The sequence below is a fragment of the Martes martes genome (genome assembly GCF_963455335.1).
Source record: "Martes martes genome assembly, chromosome: 14".
Taxonomy (NCBI): Eukaryota; Metazoa; Chordata; class Mammalia; order Carnivora; family Mustelidae; genus Martes; species Martes martes.
The window spans coordinates 41,976,124-41,988,633 of NC_137902.1; the positions used below are offsets into that span (position 1 = coordinate 41,976,124).

The 12,510-nt window shown below is 40.6% G+C and overlaps 1 protein-coding gene across 1 annotated transcript in view; it reads left to right on the plus strand.

Moving 5' to 3' along the window:
- Nucleotides 1-12,510, plus strand: part of GLUD1 (glutamate dehydrogenase 1) — a 37,667-nt gene that overhangs the window by 1,150 nt on the left and 24,007 nt on the right. The window lies entirely within an intron of this gene.

Sequence of the window (12,510 nt, forward strand, 5' to 3'; positions counted from 1 at the left end):
CAATGGCAAATGATACAGAAACATACAAAGTGAATTGCCTTTTACGTTTGAAATTTAGGCAGTTTTGCTAACCAAATGATTTTACTAATTACACATTGGTCTTTTAAATCACGTCATTTTTCTGACCTGACACTTCTGTTTTGCACACACCAAAAAAAAAAAGAAAGAAAGAAAAAAAAAAAAAGTAATGCAGAGCGACGTAACATCTCCGACAAACAAACAACCGGGCGCCCTGACAGTAAATCTAAAGGGTGTAGAATGCAGGACGGCCCGCCAGCCAATGGAATGAAATAGCCCTGGGGGTGTGTACTGGTCCTGGCTAGCACCAGATTTGAGCTTGGGGAAAAGATAAAGTACTGAAGAAAGGAGTTGAGTCGGTTACAATTTGGTAGTCCCAAATTATCTTGTACTTACATTTTTTTTTCTGTACTTATATTTTTGAGATTTGGCTTCCTTCGAGCAAATATAAACTTAAAAAAATTTTTCCCCAGTACATGGCACAGTACATATTCTAAAAGCGCTTAAGCATAACCTAGGAAAAGGGCACAACCACTTTTTTTCTATATATAAAAAAAAAAAAAAAAATGTTGAGTAAAGGACCCAGGGAGTTGAAGTCTTGCTGGAGATTGCTTGGCAAATAAGCACAGAGAGGGTGTTGGGCTGGACCGTTTCTCTCCATGAGTCTGGTACAGTATTCAGTATAGGAGCTGACTCCTAAGGATAGTTTTTAGAAAAAGTTGGAGATCTGCTGGCATTTCCAAACTGGGAACAAAGGTTGCCTGAACGTGTTTAATGATTTACCTGTTAAATTTGCATTGACGCCACCCTCTTCTAGGACAGACCTTTAGAGCTTAATACCCTCTAGCTCTCGTTGCTCTTCTCAAACTAATATTTGAACCACTTTGACCTTTAATTTCCCTTTGCACCTCCAAATTACATAAAAGTTAGTCTCCTACATCACCTTCCTTCTTCCTACCACTCCCTTATTCTCTAAACCAAGAATACGAGTTTAGGCTCCCAAGAAAAGCAAACAAGGATGTTGGAGGAAGAGAAGTTAGCAAATTCTAAGTTGCTGTGTTTCTTTAAAATGGCCGTCTAGTTTATATTACTGTCCTCTTGGCAGTATATTCCAGTCGCTTAAAAGATAAGCAGGTAAACCATTATAGATATTTTTCTGCAGGGTCTGATTTCGTTTCCTTGAAGTTCTTTATATTCCTCTATTCTTTATATGCTGAGTCCTCTCCTATCTTTATATATCACAACTCTACAAACTCACTAAAGCAACTAAAATTTACCATGGTTTGTCAGTCCTCCTCCTCTTGTTGCCACAGCAGTTTTAATGCGAAAATATTGAACCTAGCAACAAACCACATCAGCCATATTGAGGCTCTGTTATTGTAGCATTTGCTTGTACCGAAGGGTAAGAAACAATTCTCTCCAATTTACCCCATTTACCAGAAGGTATGTACTGAAAGTGCTATTAACTCCCAGCTTACAAACAGAGAGAAACTGAATTGCAACTAATAATTAGTTAAGCAGGCATTGCAAGATAACATAACATGAAAATTGGCCTCTATAAAGTGGTAAATGTATTATCTTAGGGAATTTCAAAGACTTCAATGAGATAATAGGATTGATTGGGCAGGATTATATAGCTATGAAAGGCCTTAAAAATATTTTGGTGTGCTTTACTTAATGCATGGCGTGCTAAATAGTTGATCAGCAAAGTTTGGGTAATGTGGACGTGCATGCTTTGCTTTTTGTAACACTCCAGGATCGATCTTCCCATTTATTACTTTAATCTGACTGCAAAGAATGTATATTCTATGAGCACCCTATTTTGAGTAGTTTTTGTTTCCAATTAAACATTTAAAGCTTTTTTTTTTTTTTTTAACTTACAAAAAGGTTGTTGACCTTCACGGTTGCACTCTGGTCTTCGAAAATATACTAGGTGATTGAAATTTCCAAGGATGCTTTGAACAATCCCTGTGGCTTAAGTAAATCTTTCTCTTTTAAACACACTTTTCTCTCACCACCTCAGCTGCCTTCTCTGCCAGTGTTCTTGGGGGCGCACACACACACACACAGCCTTGTCTGCTGTTCATCTTTTTCATAACCCTCAGTGTTCTGCATCTAATCTTCCCTCAAGAGTGACCTTCTACCTGAGTTTTCTGAAATACAATTTTCAAGGTTGAAGCAAAGTAACAATCTAATTATAATCTGTGTAAGGGGAACAGGTGGTTTGAAGACCTGGGGTGGCTGATGTGTACTTTATTCCAAGTAAATATTTAATAATACATTTTGGTTTTTTTGCTCCTTTCCCCACAAAGCATATTTAACTGAAGTCATCAGATTTTACATCTATTAAGCATTTGCAGTAGAGTATGCTGTAGACTTTGAAGGGAAATTTCAAGAGCAGCCTTAATATTTTCAACAAAGATGAATAATGTGGGAATTTCTGCTTTGAGAAGACTTTTTCATAGTTTCTTACATGTTTGAAAACATTATCAGTGATTGTTTCTGTTAACTTTCTCAGAATAAATTCTATATTCTGTTGGCCCATGGTTCTGCAACCAGTTCTGAGACCAGTGCAGTACCTTTTCGGAAAGAAATTTATTGTTTAAAAATCAGTTTTGGGGGGCACCTGGGTGGCTCAGTCAGTTAAGCAGCTGACTCTTGTTTTCAGTCATGGAAGTCTTGGGATCCCAAGCATGGGGCTTTGCACTCAGAAGGGAATCTGCTTTGAATTCTCTCTCTCCCTTTGCCCCTCCCCCTGTTCTTGCATGCTTTCTCAAGTCTTTAAAAAATTTTTAAAAATAAATAAAAGTCAATTTGGGGGGAGAAGTACAAATTGATATTAATTGATGTAGGAGCAATTTAACTTTCTCTCCTAGGTTGTTCTTACCTTCATACTAGAACTATTAAGCCAAAGTTCCCTGTTCCTGCTTCTTCCTTCTGTCATAGAACTTCCTAAAATTATCATCATTTTAAATAAAGCTGATGGGGGTGCCTGGGTTGCTCAGTGGGTTAAAGCCTTTGCCTTTGGCTCAGGTCATGATCCCAGGATCTTGGGATCGAGTCCCAGAGGCCCACCTCGGGCCTCTCTGCTCGGCGGGGAGCCTGCTTCCTCCCCTCCGCCTGCCTCTCTGCCTACTTGTGATCTCAAATAAATAAATAAAATCTTTTTGTGTCAAATAAATAAAATCTTTTTTAAAAATAAATAAATAAATAAATAAATAAATAAATAAATAAATAAATAAAGTTGATGGACTATAAATGGAATAGTCTGGTACACTGACCCTAAATCTTTTGTTAAACTGTAAATATCAGTACCCCCCCCAAAAAAAAAGCATAAACTATAATAACCTGTGGACTTGTTCTTTAAGAGCCAACATGCAAAAAAAGAAGCAGTGGGAGGTAGACGGTCTTTGTTCTAGTCCCTTTGCTGGGGTGGAGGGTATGAGAGGCTGCTGAGGTTCGGAGTCCACTAGTATCATTTGGCTAGTCCTCTGGGTTACCACTGCGTAGTGAATGGTGGTGCATTGTAGGAAGAGTGTAGAAAGTACTGATACTGTTTAAAAATGACACATGCTCTGCCTTCACTGGGAAAAAATGTTTCTGACTTATTTCTGCTGTGCCAGATTGACAGCTGTCAGAACGTGGGTAACTTTGAATAAATGCTCACACTCAGTATTCTTGAAGTGTGAGCGTGTGTCCGCATCTGTTCCCACAAGAGAAAATGTAGCCTTTGTAGATAAACTTAGAATTTAACGCAGTCTGAAAATTCTGTTAAAAGACAAGTGATTTGTAATGTGTTCTCGCCCTAGCCCTCATCCCTGAGGGTTTTGTTGCTGCTGCTCCTGCTGTTGTTTTTAATCCTTTTTAATTAAATCCAGAACTGGGTTGCCGTGATAGAGGCCTTTGAATTTCATGGAAGCCAAATGCCCTTGACTGCCCCCACCCCCACCCCAATATACTAGAGAATGAGGAGCTAGGAATGTGGTGGAGACAAATGCATCACATGGGATGCATGAGAAGGCGGTTCAGTCTTCCCCTCACTTGGGGTGAATCCATGTAGGTGGCTGGCCCTGGCAGTAGAAAGCCCGTATGCAGGAGCACAGACACTGCCCATTCATTACACAGAGAACACATTGCAGGAATTGGGGCATCAAAAATCAGAGGACAAGTACCAGTATATTAAACTTCAATAAAACTGGCAGTGTTTAAATTTTAAGTAGAAGAAGTAAAAATCAAACGTGAACTTTCTGGTTTGTAGAGGGAAGAAATTAGGTGGCATACAGCTATTGATAATAATTTAGATTATTTAAGAAAATTGTTTTTGTCCAGTGATGTTTAAAGGTGCTGAGAGTTCTGCCAAGAACCAATAAAGACCAAAATAATTAGCTTTGGTTTGTTGAAGAATTCCTAGGCAATAGCCTGACATAGGATTTCCAGGATGTTGTGGGACTTTTTTTCCCATTTATTTTGCATAATACTAGATTTTCATAATACAAAAAAAAAAAAAAAAAACCTCTTACATCAGCGCAGTGAAGAACATTGATTCATAAATAGCCCATGATGGCTGTAATCCAAGAAACTCCTGTTAAAATAGCTGTATATCATTCAGATACTCAAATAGTGATAACGGTTATAAAATGAAAAATGAACCAACTCTGTCCAGCTCTTTCCCATGAAATAACTGAACAATTTTCTGTCCATAGTTCTTACCTAAAACTGACCTAGCTATCCCAGTGAAGCAATGTTTTCCCCTTTCCAGAGGCAGAAATTAATGTAGATGACTCACTGTAAAAAAGACTGAAGCATTGGTGTATGAAATACTATGGCTAAAGGCAGGATAGGTTTCACCAAGGGCAGAGTGGTGTCCTGGGAGAAGGCTGCTCCAGATCTTAATTTCCTTTCCCAAAGGCAGCAGCACCTGAGAGATCTGTCTCCACACAGGTCAACTGGCAAAGCAAGGGGTGACCTAACAGCTCACATTTGTTAAGCTCTCTGTGGACACCAGGCATTTTGCTAAGAGGTTTTCATGCATCATCGCTTTTATTCTTCGCAACAACCTCATGAACACACTGTTGCCCCGACTTTGAAAAAGGGATACTGGGGCTGAAAAGCGAAGAGCCCTCCAGTAAGGTTACACCCCCACCCAATTTAAGTAGCAGAGTTGGGGTTCAGGCTCCCATCCTCTGGCTCCAGCACCCATCTTCTTAATGATTATTGTTTGGGATCTATTCACATGAAAAAAAATGACAAGTTATATCCTAAGCAGTGACTGAGAACCATGTCATACCCTCAGTACAAGGACTCCAAACACTTCGGATCATTTGAAATGTGTTAAAAGCTATTAGAAGGCCTCCCTTCCTAGAAAATGCTTGCATATTCCAGCAGCTGTGCATATAAAACTCGCTCATATCTGGAATCTTTACAGGCCCATTTATTCCAATCGGCCGTGAAAGAACTTCCTAATGAGAGTTTTCCACTGAAAGGTTTGAAGAGCTGTAATGCTGAACAGTTTGATGTGACAGTCAGGAGAGCTCCTTTCCCTACCAGAGTGTTAGAACATGGATCTTGAAGGGTTTTCAAAGGAATCATTTTAACAAGGCTTTCTTCTGAGTGCCTCTTCCTTAAAAACTCAAAAGTTACAGTTTATCATGAATTGCTGTTTCTCTGGATTATTCTTGGCTAGAGAAAAATGTGAAAGATGACCCAAATGAAAATTATAAAGGTTGTCAGTAGTGTGACTCCTTTTGCCATATATCATCGTCATAAATACATGGACATGGGCCTTTTTAAAAAAAAAAGCATTTTGCACATTTGAGCCTTAGGATGTACATGGACTCCTTGTTGTTTTTAATCCCTTTTACCATGAGAGAAACTGCAAGGGAATAGTAAGTAGTCAAGGGTGAAAGTCCCCATATTGGGGGTTTACTGAATAAGGACCGTGTTCACTATGAGCTATTGATTATATTTCAGATAAATCAATTTTTCCATTATGTGTTTTCCCTGCAGGCAAGAGCTTTAAATGTTACGCTTAATTAAGGAGCATTCCTTAACTCCTGGGGATTTCTGATAGTTAACCTGTTCATTACAGGCATTTTAATCCCTGGTCTGTCAGGTACTGTGCTCTTTGCTGGAGGAACTATCCATAAGAAAGCTTTAACAAATCAAAGCTGATTTTTTTTTTCTCGATGTCTTTTAATTTATTTTCATAGAATAGAACAGAATCCCAAATCTCTTATGGTATCTGTGGCATTCTCCTTTTGCTTTTAGCTCAGTATTCTGTTTCTACATTTTCCTTTCCCAGAACTAGTCAGTAAATGACACAGTTGGGAACACTCAACAGTGCGTTGCTACAGTAGGAGTTAAAAGAAAATACCAGGGAATGACCCTCTTGATCTGTAATCAGGGAGGGCTGGATAGGATTTGGATGGGGGAAAGATGATTTTAGATAAAGAGAAATAGAGAGTGACTGATTAAGCCCAGGTAAGAGGCAGGACTGTGTGATGGGGTCATAGGGAGAGCTTTTGTGTGTGTGTGTAAATAGGGGAAAGTGAGGGTTCATGGCATGATAAATATTTTTTTGGTCTCTGTCCCTGGTTCCTGACACACAGCTCCTAAAATCCTTGTAATTTTACAAGTGATAGAGTGATAGAGGTGCTGAGAGCCTCTTTTGTCCTAATATTTGGTCTTGACTGCAGTTCCTAACACAGAGCTCCTAAATCCCTTGGAATTTCCTGGGTGATAGGAGCATCTTTTGTTTTAATGAGGCAACTCTTGGTGGGTTCCTGGATAGCTTCAGGATGGCAGCTGGCCACCAGAAAGATGAAGCCATGATGAGTAGCTTGGAACTTTCAGCCCCATCCCTTATCCTTCTCCGTGGAGGTGAGAGGAGTTGGACATTGAGTTAACAGCCATCATGCCTACGTGAGGAAGCCTTCATAAAAATCCCAAACGACTAGATTCTGAGAGCTTTCTGGTATTCATCCATGTGCCAGGAGGATGGCACACCTGTTACACAAGGATGGAAGCTGCTATACTCAGGACCCTTATAGTAAACCAGTGAACATATGTAAAGTGTTCACTTGAGTTCTGTGAGCCATTATAGGAAATTATCAAACCTGAGGAGGGAGTCATGGGAGCCCCAGTTTGTTGCCAAGTTGGACAAAAGCCTGGGTACCCTGAGCATGCAATACTTGGGATGAAGACGAAGGCCAGTCTTATGGGACTAAACCCTTAATCTGTGGAGTCTGTGCTGACTCCAGGTAGCCAGTGTCAGAATTGGGTTAAATTGTGTACAACAATCAGCTGGTGCCCACAGAGATTTGGAGAACTGGCTGTTGGTGTGGAAAACCCACACATTTGGTGTCAGAAGTGTACAAGCAGAAACAACTTTCCCTTTATGCTTGTTGGGTGGATAATGATAACTCTGGGAGGGCCCAGAAGGCCAGGCAGCAGAGGAACAGAAAATGATATAACGCCTCTATTTCTAGCCTGAGGCGCCATTAGGGAAATGGGAGGTATCAGCTACCCGGAAAGTGCAATTAGGAAAAAGGGCTGGATTTTTAAATTAAAGGAGATCGGGTATAAAATGATCTTAGGACAGTTGGAAACACAGGCATATGTATTTTCTCGATCTTAACTCTGGCAAAGTACACTCTGCCTGTGGTGCTTGTCTAGCCCCTGTCTTCTGTCTCCCTCTAATTCTCTTCCTGCTCTTACGATCCATCTCAGATATCACCTAGACTTATTCATTATTTATATGAAACTGGATATCTGTAATGTCAGTCCTTTACCTTTTGAACCTTTTTATAACAAGTTACCTTTATGTTTTCCTAAATGTCGTCCGATTTTATATTCAACACTTTTACCCTAGCATCGTTTCCAAGACCTATTTGGTGAGAAGGGGAGACTAAGTTTACTGCTATTAGCAGAATAAGCAGTCTGTGAAACCAGTGAACAAGATTCCCCCGTCTTAATCCATAATCTTCCCTCCATCTATTGGGCAGTAAGTTCAATACTTAGTACAAGACAAAGCTGCACATTCAATAGACAGTACGTATTTAAGTGCAGGGAAATGATTTGGGAGGATATGTATACACACACATACACGCACACACTCTCTCTCTCTCTTAAATCGCTAAGAATGGTCACCCATAAGGAAAAGATGGGGTTTATGTAGTGATAGGGGAGATTTCAGTTTTTTCTGTGTTTAAGTTTGGATGAACACGTGTTGAAACTTCTAAATGTTAATGAAAAGAAGAAGTGAAATATTTTTCATTTCTCCAGCATCAGCTAAACATATGTTTCCCAGAACTTACGAAGTTTGTCTCTTCAAAACACTTAAAGATTTTGATAATGGGGTTTCCCTGCCTTTGTACACACACAGGGACACTGTCAAAGCAGTTAAAGGTATGACTTTCCTTTGCTCCCGAACAAAACGCTCTCCGCAGTGCCAGATGAATTTTTATCTGAGACTTCCCATATTTTCTGTGGTGGTTCCTCACTGCTGCTTGCCCTCCTCTCTTCATTAATAATTAAGGTATGCCATTGTCTTGCACGTTAGAGTTTATGTTAGTATTAAGTGAGAAAAGAAGTGTTCTCAGGAGTAGATGGCAGGAGGGTTAGTGCATGCATTTTGTGAATTCTCAGCTCTTTTTGCTTTCCTGTGAGTTCTGTGCTTGTGGTAGAACTCTTCAGAATCTCTCTGAAAAGAGATAGAATACAGTTGGAAATTGAATTTTTAATAAATCAAGCCCTATTAAAAGATCTTAGTTCAAGTAATTTTTTTTTTTTTAAATATTTTATTTATTTATCTGACAGACAGAGGTCACAAGTAGGCAGAGAGGCAGGCAGAGAGAGAGAAGGAGGAAGCAGGCTCCCCGCGGAGCAGAGAACCCGATGCGGGACTCGATCCCAGGACCCCGGGATCATGACCTGAGCCGAAGGCAGCGGCTTAACCCACTGAGCCACCCAGGCGTCCCTCAAGTAATTTTTAAAACCATTTGAGTTTTCGTGAATCTGTTCAGTTAATGATTCATCATAAAAAAAAACAATGTTGGCTCAGTTGCTAGGAGCTTTTTTGTCTGTTTTTGGTTTTGAGTCAGCTAGCGAAAGGAAAAAAATTGAAGCTACTCAGTTGTGGTTTTCACGGAATCTTTTCTCAAAGTAAGGAGCCGGTGTGGTTTCTTCATCACTAGAGCAACTTCAGCTAATTTTTGCTTTTGTTTTTTGTTTCTCCTAGAAGAATGTGCTGTATACTGATCATGAGACTCTCGAGGATGAGACTCTTTGGTCATTAAGTCAAAAGGCAGAGGCGCGCTCTGTGTTGTGTAGCATGCAGATGTATGCCTGTTATTAATGTTCTTTTGAAACATCTGGATGCCCGTTAGCCTAAAATAACTGTATGGTAGAGTTGATTACTCTTCAGAATGAAAGGTCTGATTTCAAAGCTGTGTCACCATCCCTTCCTCCAACTTGACCAGGTTTGTTTGATAGATGATAAACCTTGTCATGGATGCTATTTCTTCAGTTTCCTCTGGTGAACTAGAAGTTCAAGTTACTCTGTGGGCCGGTCAGAATGTGGTCCCCGATTTTTAGACCCTGTTTCTAATGACACATGTGTAATCACCCAGTTCCTGTTCTGGTTTGGCCAACCGTGGACTCCTGCTTTTCACTGCACGTGTTCACCTCCAGCGTGATGCCTGCCAGTGCTGTGTTCAGAGACCCAGTTAGCCTCCTCCTGAACCCTAGTAGTGCTAATGGCAGCACAGGCTGACAGGTAGTGCTGTAGGACTTTAGGAAAGAAAAAAGTCTTGATTTGCTTTTCTCAGTTCCTGCAATAAAACTTGGGGTCCTTCTAGTTTCTATCCTTGTGCCCCCATCCAGTCCTGGCCTGTCCCGACTCACCTTTAGCCTTCTCTGCCATACTACCCATCCCACAGGAAAGAAGGAAAAGTGTGGTTTTAGAAAAAGTAAAAATATCAGACTGCACCTAAGATCCTTGTTTCATTTTGGTTTAAAACATTTTAAGCTTTCCTGGTGTGTGTGTGTGTGTGTGTGTATTACCTGTTATTTGGCTTTACTGAACAACTTTGTCTTCAAATTCTGTATTCTTGAAATACTGGAGGCATTCAGAAATGCTCTGTTTTCCCCCTTTCAGAACTTTGAAGCATAACATGTGGTGACTGTCCTAACTCAGGGTAGTCAGTGTCACATCAAGTATATGTCACATTGCTTGGTCCCTCACTCACCCCACTTGCGTTGGTATCTCATAACTGACTGGCTTTGTATACAGTGAAGAGCGACTTCTTTTTTGCCCTCATACTCTTAATATCCAATAGAATGTGGGTAAGAATTTTTAGGTGACAGTATATTTTTAGTAATTACCTTTGGTTTCCAGTCCCATGAGAAGAAAAGCAAGTGTAGCTTTCCCTTAGATGTGGATGAATTCTTTGTACTGATGCCTGTTTTTGTCTCAAGTATTGGTACAGTACAGAGTATTTTTTTATGGCTCTATTGGAGAGTTTTTCCCAGACTAACAGTTTAAGTAACCCTGTGTTAACGTGTCTGCCAGCTTCCAGAAGTCAAAACATTTGTGTATCAACTGATTAATTAGAAAACTGAAAGGAAAACCTGTTTTTTTTTTTTTTTAAAGATTTTATTTATTTGACAGAGAGAGATCACAGTAGACAGAGAGGCAGAGAGAGAGGGAGAGAGGGAAGCAGGCTCCCTGCTGAGCAGAGAGCCCGATGCGGGACTCGATCCCAGGACCCTGAGATCATGACCTGAGCCGAAGGCAGCGGCTTAACCCACTGAGCCACCCAGGCGCCCCAGGAAAACCTGTTTTTTCTTTAGCCCAGCAGTGCCATGTGTGTTGGTTCCGGGGTCCACCTCTGCCCCCACCTTCATCTGCTCCAGGGCTTATCCCCCTGATTGTTCCGCTCCTGCCTCTCAGTACACTGGACTCCTTCAGGGGCTCGTAGCCTGCCAAAATAGGCTGGTGTGAAAGGTAGTTTATCTAACTGCTGCTCTTCCGTGGCATGTAGCTGAGCTCTGACTGGGTGTGGCTCGGAAAGAAAATTTTACTTTACAAACAAGAATTCCTGGGTTCTGTCCAAGCAGAAACATGTTTTTTGTTATACATGTACAGTTTCTGACTCATATCATTCCAGGACTTCTGCAGTAAAATAGATATTTTGTTTACAGTGTTTTGTACAAGCTGGAGTCCAGTTTCTAATTAGCATCAATGTCTAGAATAATAGGATTGCTCTCAGATTTGTGAATGTTACTCTTTCAAGCTGTTTTCAGTTTCCCACCAAAAGTATTAGTTAAAAACACTGGATAAGGGACAATAACTTTCCCCCTCCCTTAAGAAAGCAAGGAATGTGGTAACTACACTGTGAGCACAACGTAATGTATAGGCTTGTCTAGTCACTCTGGTGTGGTATACCTGAAACTAAGGTGATTTTCTTTTCTTTTCTTTTTTTTAAAGATTTTATTTATTTATTTGACAGACAGAGATCACAAGTAGGCAGAGGCAGGCAGAGAGAGAGAGAGATGAGGATACAGGCTCCCCGCTGAGCAGAGAGCCTGATGCGGGGGCTCGATCCCAGGACCCTGGGATCTTGACCTGAGCTGAAGGCGGAGGCTTTAAGCCACTGAGCCACCCAGGCACCCCGGTGATTTTCTTTTAAAGAAAGCAAGGGAAATTAAATAACTGAGCAACCACTTCCATGGGCTCTAAAAGAACAATGAAAAAAGTGCTTTGTGTGTAATATAAATACTAACTCTTCATAGCAGACTGTTTCTTCTACCTTCATGAATTTATCTTGAGAAGTAATGAAATCGAGTTTTATTAAGTTGTTTAAGCTCCTGTCAGTTTAGACTTTTTAAAACCTAAATTTCTTGATCTGCCACCACACGGTAATACTTCCAGTAGCAGTGATAATGGCCAAGATTGAAGCTATGGCCGCACGCAGGTACTGTCCTGTGCAGGCTTGATTCGAACCGTGAGCGCCGTGTCCCTGTCCCCCAGGTAAGCAGGCTCAGGCCACAGCAGTTGCTGCTTCGGGGGACTCAACTTGGTTAGGAAGTGCCCAGTCCCGCACCTGGCCCAGGTCCCTGGCCTAGTAAGGTTTCCACTGAGTCATGTGCATGATACATAGTAACAGTTTTATTGGTTTTAAAAACACATTGTGGTGTTTGAGCAGAATTTTTTTTTGTTTTAAAGAAAGAAATGTTTGATCTTAATATTACCTACAGATTTATTTTGTTTTTTTGTCTGGAGTACATTTTAGGACCTGGTACTTCTGCCTCTTTCTAGTTTCTAGCCCTTTGGTAATACATGCGGACACTGCTGGTGAATTGTTTAGAACTTACAGGCATGTCAGAATTTTTAGTGACCATGGCCTTTCTGTCTTAACACCTTAGTCAAGAAATACTCATATATTTATTTACACGTATTTGAGCACCTAATACATGCTTGCCATTTTCTGT